The sequence below is a fragment of the Colias philodice genome, chromosome 15 (genome assembly GCF_061535455.1).
Source record: "Colias philodice isolate Cphi_HAF_F1 chromosome 15, ilColPhil1 Martin Lab GWU primary, whole genome shotgun sequence".
Taxonomy (NCBI): domain Eukaryota; kingdom Metazoa; phylum Arthropoda; class Insecta; order Lepidoptera; family Pieridae; genus Colias; species Colias philodice.
Window position 1 is genome coordinate 5,757,638 of NC_143100.1, and position 8,200 is coordinate 5,765,837.

Genomic DNA, 8,200 nt, shown 5'->3' on the forward strand with positions numbered 1-8,200 from the left:
TTCTTAAATAGAGGTATAACTTTACTAAGCTTTAGTAAATTAGGAAATGTACCATAGTCACAACACTTATTAAATATGAAAGCTAAATTTTTCGCAATATTTTCTATTATATTATTAACTAAATTTACGGACATTCCCCAAAGATCACAGGTATTTTTTAAATTTAGTGTCTTAAAGGCTGTAACAATATCATTAGCAGTTACGTGTCGCAATTCAAATAATGTGCTGCACCCCGCAACATGGTCCCTCAAAAAGGTCTCTGCAAGTGCTGAAGACGAATTTAAATTATTAGTAATGCTAGCAGGGACACTACTAAAGAAATCTTCAAATGCAAGCGCAACATCAACATTTTTGTCAATAACCATGCCATTATTAACAAGTTTTATGGTATTACTTGATTTGCTTTTACCCATTTCACCATTAATAATAGACCAAACTGCTTTAACTTTATTATCCGAGTCGCGTATTTTATCTCTGATATACAAACGCTTCGCAGTAAAACAAACAATTTTAAAAGTTTTTGAGTAATTTCTAACATAATTAAGAAAAGATGGGTCTTTATTATATTGCTTCATACCATATAACTCATAAAGAACGATCCTACACCTATGTATGCTAGGTGTCGCCCATTTACTAAATGGTAAATCCTTGGTAATATTTAAAGATTTAACTTTAAATATTTTTTCAAATTCATTATGCACTAAATTAAAAAGATTTTTAAACATTTCACAAGGATTATTATGACAGGATTGATCATTCAGTACGGGCAGGTTTTTAATAATATTATCTCTAAATTTATTAATGCCTTTTTTAGTTATAGGCCTAACATTAATCCTTTTAAATGTAGGTATGCAATCCCATTCAAAAACTACTTTCTGGCCACAGTGATCCGAAGTCAATGTATTGAGAATATTTTTCTCTAAACAGGATGCAGTCACAGTATATATTATCAATACAGGTTGCAGAAGTAGGTGTAATTCGTGTGGGTTCGCTAAAAAGTTTATATAGATTAAATGACTGAAATAAATTAACAATTCGTGTAGCCGTTTGTGTTTGTAAAAGTAAATCAATATTAAAATCACCACATACTATAACTTTTTTTTTACTCCTGCTTAGACGCTTTAATATTTCTTCCATGACTGTCTCAAACATATTATAGTCACTGGAAGGGGGTCTATAAACGCAAACAATAATATAACGCTCCAGCTCCACACAGGACAGTTCAATGGTCCGTTCTACAGAAAGACTAACAATGTCAGTTCGTTCTTTACATTTTACACTATCATGAACAAAAATAACGGAACCTCCGTGAATAGCCTGTGTCCTAAAGTATATACTTTTTAATTTGTAATTTTCAATATTTACTAACGACTGACATTGTTTAAGCCAATGTTCTGTTACACAAAATATTTTAATATTGTTATCATTCAGAAACAATTCTATTTCTAACAATTTGCTAGCCAAGCCTTGAATATTTTGATGCACAATGGAAAAAGACTGCTTAGCTGTTGTCTTATATACCAGTTTAAATCTAGCTTAGGGCTAGATTGTCTGTCTACACTTAATCTAGGTTGATGTATAAAATTACTACTACATAAAATTATAGTAGATTGATGGTCTGATACCGAACATGTACCAGACTGGTTAATATTATATGCTATTAGCATAGCAAGTTCACGCTTATATCTAGATGGCAGATACACTGTATATATCATTATGAAAACAGCGTATTCTATTTTTTTGAATAATTAATAATTTACAAGCAATATAATATATACGATAATAATTCAAAGAGAATGTTAACTGATCATTACGGACACTTATGGCTGAAATTGGTAACCGAGCGTCATGTAACACATTCCAATACCCTATAAACGCACAATTTAACACAAATAGTAATTCGTCATTGACTATATCTACTTATACATGTAACACAATTATATGCATAAAGTATTTTGTTAATTTTAATTTTATTTATTATAGACTAACTTCTTACTCTTCCCTAATTAGCGACGAATCTAGTTCTGTTTTGCGGATGGTAAAAGACAGTCTAAGTCCTCCTTCAAGATTGTGTATGAAAAAAAAAATTATCACAATTGACATCCCATGCCCCAGAAAACAAAACATATCTACACACCTTTTAAATTAGTATGACTAGGTCCGTAGGTATACTAACTATAATATTAATTTATATATACTATTAGGTATACAAAATGCACAGAATGGATATTGGAATCGGGGAATCTTTTGTTTTATTTTCCCAATGTAATATGAAGGTATCATCGATCATTCTAGCAAATGATAACGGAAAAAAAGCAAAACGGACAAACTGCAATTTAAGCCAACAGCACTTGATGAAAACCTTGTACCAGAAAACTTGAATTTGAACTGTGAAGATATATTTTTGCATTTGCAGCAGAATTCATTCTGTAACCAATATTTTCAACTTCTCGACAACACCAATTCAATCTTTGTGAAATCAACGAGAATTTACATATAAAAAGACCGATCTGTTTTACATAAATCGATTTACTTACCTATCCTTTCTCAAATAAAGGCTTTTTCTTTTGCGATTTCTAAATAAAGTTTATTTGTAAACAAAGTATAAATTGCTCTTGGGTATTACCAAATAAAAGTTCGGGCAAGCCGTAAAATTATTTGCAATTTTTCCTCAAATACCCTTAAGATTGGAATTTCATATCTGTTGAATATAAATATAGCGAATATATTATTATTTATTTATAAATATGTAAAAGTAGGGATAAATATGAGTACATAATATAGGTAGTTATCTGCTATAAATCACCTCATACAATGTAACCTCATACCCTCATAACCTATGGAATCACAATAAATCATAAATTATAATAGAAATACATATAAACTAGGTGGGTCCACACAGACCTACGGTATACGATCCACACGGTACACCTTACAGGTCCACCTATATAGGTACAGCGACCGACTACGTGTGTGGGATTATATCTGTGCAGTTTTTTGAAGCTGTACAGGCGACGGAGCAAGACGAATCAATTATTTCGAAATTCGATATACCTGAACGTCCCCACACAGTACACACGTCAGGTAACCTGCGCAGGTATCTGTTCGGTAGACCCTAACGTGTATGGCATCTTCATAAGCTGAACCAAATTTATAAAATAAATTAATTAAATAAAACAATATGATGTATTTCTCTAGTACCTACCTACCAACATTGTGCCAATTATATAATATCGAAAACAAGTTAATTTGTCAATTTAAAAATGATACAAAAAAGAAATATTCGTTTCACCATTGTGTTATGAATACCAAGTCGCTAACAAAATCGGTAAGCTAATAGAAACAAAAAACGTAATTCCTTTTGATATCGACAAACACAGATCCCAAAGGATCTTAAATAAAAATGAGTTCGCAAGCCGCAAATTCAATACCTGTTTGTACGGAATTATCTTTACTTATTATTTGTTTATATTCTGTAATAATGTTTTGTATAGATTCTTGATATTATGCATGACAATAAAATATATATTAGCCAAAATGTACGAACTAGGACATCAAAATAAATGCAGGCGTCGTATATCTTCTCAAGTATACTTTTGCTTTTCTAAAGAACGTTAAATAATCAAACGTGAATCGGTGAAAACGGGTTATTTATAAGGTTAAGTATGTAATATTAAAAAAAATAAGAACTGTTGAAAAAAACCGTTATAAAAATATTACATAAGTACATACGAACAGCGCAAGAAAGTAAGCGGCTTAAAAAATAGTTAAATGTATTAGTATTTATTCTATCTATCTAAAGAAGAGATTTCAATAAAATGTTTAACGCTTTATGGGGAAAGTATCATATTGACAACACATATTTGAACAAAAGAGTGCCTGTTCTTATGTACCTAACGTAAAATCTTTGGGTAATATTTAATATAGGTATTTGATTTCTATTCATGAAAGAACACTGCTTGAAATAAGATTTGATTGTGGAGAACAATACAAAAGGAACAGCCCGGGAATCAAGCACATGTACGATTTTAATCCTTTTCGTTTTTACTATTCGGCAAGCTCATGAGTCTTTTCATCGTCGTACTTACCATCTATTGTTGCTTTGTTATTTGGAAGATCGATGTTGTATAAGCCAGCCACGTACTTTTCATAGACTTTTTATACAAAAAATATATTTTAGGGACAAAAGTATATAGAATAATATTTCATGAGAAATCTTATTCTCTTAAAATCAGATTAATTTATTCTAATTAAGCACTTCGTTCATACCTTTCCGTGTAACCTACGCAAAATTTCCAGATTATACACCCACGCAAGCTTTTCATCATAATATTAAAATTATAGTATCCGTAAACATTTCAAAGTATGGGCATTAGTATTTTCCTTGATATAAAACAATTTGTAATGACCTTAAAATTATATTAAACATTATATAATATTTAAAAGTATATTATGTCGTCGTTGATAAAGTCATATTGGATTTTATGTTCTTTATTCCTAGAAGTTTATTAGTTTATTTTTAAAGAGTTTTGAATTATTTAGTTACATGGGTTGTTATAGGTATTTATGATAATATTCTGTATCTAGTAATTCTATTATCACTATTCATCGTATATTTTTAAATTACTTTAACATCTTGTCTGAAGTTTGTTTTTTTTTTTAATAAATGAAGCATATAACAATGATCATAACCCGTAACGTTAAGTAACATTCGACCTCTCTAGTCGAGAACGGCTGAACCGATTTCGATAATTATTTTTTTATTATATTCCTTGAAGTACGAGGATGGTTTTTATGTAGAGAAAACGTAAATATGTACCACGGGCGAAGCCGGGGCGGACCGCTAGTGTAAAATAAGAATTAGTTGAAATTTTTAACAAGGGTTATTTTCATTCATGAGAAACTATGTAGGTATCCATTCTTACGATTTCTTTAAAAGAACTGAAAAAAAAAGCTTTTTCCTACGTATGCACTATATTCCTACGTGATATGAATATATAAATATTTTATGAACTTAAAACCAAAAATTTTATAGAAGTGATCTATTGTGACGTCATAAATATGCGAATCGCTTTTTAATTGCACTTAGCTGCGCTGTTGGAAAACAGAATGTGAATTTTTAAAGCAAAATATTATTTATGGCTTCACATGCAGAACTTCAATATTTTAGTAAACATTTTTATCCTTTGTTTTACAATAAAGCACTTCCATCACATAATGTAATTGGTAGATTTAGGCATTTCTAAATCTTCCTTTTGTTTATTACTATAACTGTAGTTGATAAATTGAATGTGCTAGATAAATACATACATACAAACATACTGTGTTTCATATTCATTTACTTTTATTAACATAAGTTAACATTGCACAGAAGTCGCTATACCAACGTATTATCTTATATGTATTTTGTAGGTTCTAGAAGGGTATATTATGTAAACCTGAAACTACTATTAGAAAAATGTATCTACATATATCTACGATTTTCGTTTGTTTAAATTCTTCACATAAAAAGAAACACTCAACTAGAAACAAATAAACTATATATTTTCACTTTAATTAAATCATTAATAAGTAATCTATGTGGTAACGTACCTACATATACGTGGCATAATATTATATTATTTTTCAATATAGGTAACTTTTAACTTTTTAGATTTACATATATTCTTCTTCTAAATAAAACACATCTTTTTAAAGCTCGTGTAAATAAAATGTTATGATCAGTAAAACTCAAATTCCACGAATTTAATGTTGGAATAAACACATAGGTATTTGGCATAATATATTAAAGGTAATTTGAATAAGTATCATTATGGTAAAAACAGTTACGTGCACATCAAAATGATGAAAATTATTATCATTCTCTGCCTTTTATTAAGAGTGTTTTTTTTTTCATTTATAACCTTTACTTTTATATATTATATGTATAAAAATTAAAAATGCATCCTTATGTAAGCAGGTATATAATATTATGTATACATCACATTATTAAAACATGTTAAAATTAACTACAATAAGCGTAGAAGCTAACCTAATCTAACTTTATAAAAATGACTGAGGTTATCAATTTGTTATGCTTATAGTTTTTAACAACAACTATTAACCTTAACATCCATTATGTTATATAATTATAGTACTAGTTTCAGTATACGCTTTTAGGCTTACCTTTAAAATGCTCAAATAAAACAACTAAATTGTCCTTTAGCAATTTGCTATATTTGGAAAACCTTTGAAGTTAAAAGTGGAGCAATGCTTTTGCACGAAATTGATTAGCCTTGTACTAATATAGTATTAAAATTAAACTCATGGAAGATAATTACTTCAGATGCAGCATAAAGAGTAGGTATGTTTATCTATTGAAGCTAGTTTTCTAACTTGCTTCCCTGGACGGATCTATTATAATACTATCACAACTTATTAATATGAATCTCTAACTATGGGTCGTAAAGTATAAGGCGTTGCTTTTTGTTCCTGTCTGTTTAATTCTAAATCTAGGACAAATCTTTTTAAAAATATTTTTGTATTAATATTGTATGATTTACATATACAGGAACAAAGCTATCATTACAATTTTCTTTACGCTATTGCAGAAATTAATCGACTGCATCACATTAATGCAACCTTCCACGACTCTACCAAGGGCACGTAAGAATAGCATCATTAACAATTTAATCTGGGCATTTCATTCGGCGTGCTTTAAAAAATATACCTATTTTTACCTACGTTAAAATTCAATTCAACTTATTTATAATCAAGATTCATTCAGAAAATCGAGGTCGTCATCCCAATGAGCGATAAATTATGTCACTCAGTGCATCACAAGAGCCCGTGACGTCACGTATGCGTGGCTTACGGGGGAATGGATGAGTGCAGTACTCGGCAATAATAAATTCGTTTACGCCGGGATAAAAACAAATTCACCTTTACAATTTAAATACAGAAACAGTAAATATTTTATGTGACACGCCGAAAGAACCGTGATTGTTTACACGTTAATTAGTAATTCTTTATTACAACCTACAGGTTCAGTTGTCGTTAAGTTTTAAACTCGTCATTAATAATTCATAATATAAACAGCGCCTTTCAAAAATATATTACATATTTTATGCGATAATAAAATCAACATTCATTATAATTTTGTTTAAGTTCATAACTTTTAATGTTAAAAAAAATTTTAAACACTAAAATGTAAACCATTGAATATTAATATTTGAATAATATCGACGTTTGTAATAAATTCATGTAATTTTAAGAAACATCAGAGATTTAGGTTCCTACAGCGCAAGATACGCAAATTTTTTAGTTACGCCATGTTTAAAATTACCTCAATTTAATTTTATTAAAAGCACCTGATTTTATTTTATACAGTTTCAATTCGTAACCAGGCCAAACTACGTAATAGAGCACTCAAACTATTGGCAGTAGGTTTTATTATAATAATTTATAAATAGCGCTATTTTCACAATAGCTCTATGATTTAAAAAATAATTATTTTATTTCATTTAAACGTAAAGTATTTAATGAATAGAAAAAATAAAAAGATCTTTCTTCAATAAAGGAAACTTCGAGAAGGGTGCTTGTAGAAATTTTTATAATATACCTGTCAATTGCAATTGCAACGAAGAATCGACTACGACTATAAAGATAATTAAGCTTTAATTTTATTGTTAGTATCAAATCTATGTATGTACACTGTACACACATTGCAACATCTTTTTATAACATGAACTTATTAAGTTATCATAAAACATCATATTGTGTAGGTATCAGTTATAAGTAAAAAGCTCTGCCAATAATACAGGATTTACGTGCATTTTATTTCTTTTTTGATTCATTCATTCCATTGTGTAGTTCCAAACTTTCCCATTATTTTTTATATTTTAATAAATACAAACCCGATTTAGCATTAGTGTGAAAATTATACGTTCCAATACTGCAACTTTTGAAGCGTGAATTGCAGTCAACTTTGTGACGCGTAAACACGATGATGTTTTAGCGCAGCGTTAATAAAGTGTCAACGTGCTTCGTGTTCGTACCTACAATAAACCTGAAAGAGTCTTGACAGCGCTATTTCCTTTTATTTACTCTTAACGTTTCGAATCAAAACCGTCAGGTGCAAGGGACTGAGATCATTAGTACGGTTCATTCTGCTAACTACTTTCAAAGGATGTCCCACAAACCGAAGCTCTTTTCAAACTCG